Source organism: Canis lupus, chromosome 1 (genome assembly GCF_003254725.2).
Source record: "Canis lupus dingo isolate Sandy chromosome 1, ASM325472v2, whole genome shotgun sequence".
In the NCBI taxonomy this organism is placed as follows: domain Eukaryota; kingdom Metazoa; phylum Chordata; class Mammalia; order Carnivora; family Canidae; genus Canis; species Canis lupus.
In genome coordinates, this window is record NC_064243.1 from 107,501,095 (window position 1) to 107,501,361 (window position 267).

Sequence of the window (267 nt, forward strand, 5' to 3'; positions counted from 1 at the left end):
ATGTCTTGTGTTGGGAGATACTTCTTTTTCTTTACTAAGCCTTTCTATCCTTGTGGCTGGGATCCTGCTGAAGGGTGTGTGTGTGTGTGTGTGTGTGTGCACTCGCGCACACACAGTGGACTCCTCAGGAGAGAACAGTAAGATGCTAGGATGAAGCCTCTTAGATATTATGCTTGAATTGAATTTTACAGAATGAGGAGGACTTTAACAGGGCAATGAGACATGAAGTTTCAGAGCAAACAGTATATACAAAGACACACAGGCACG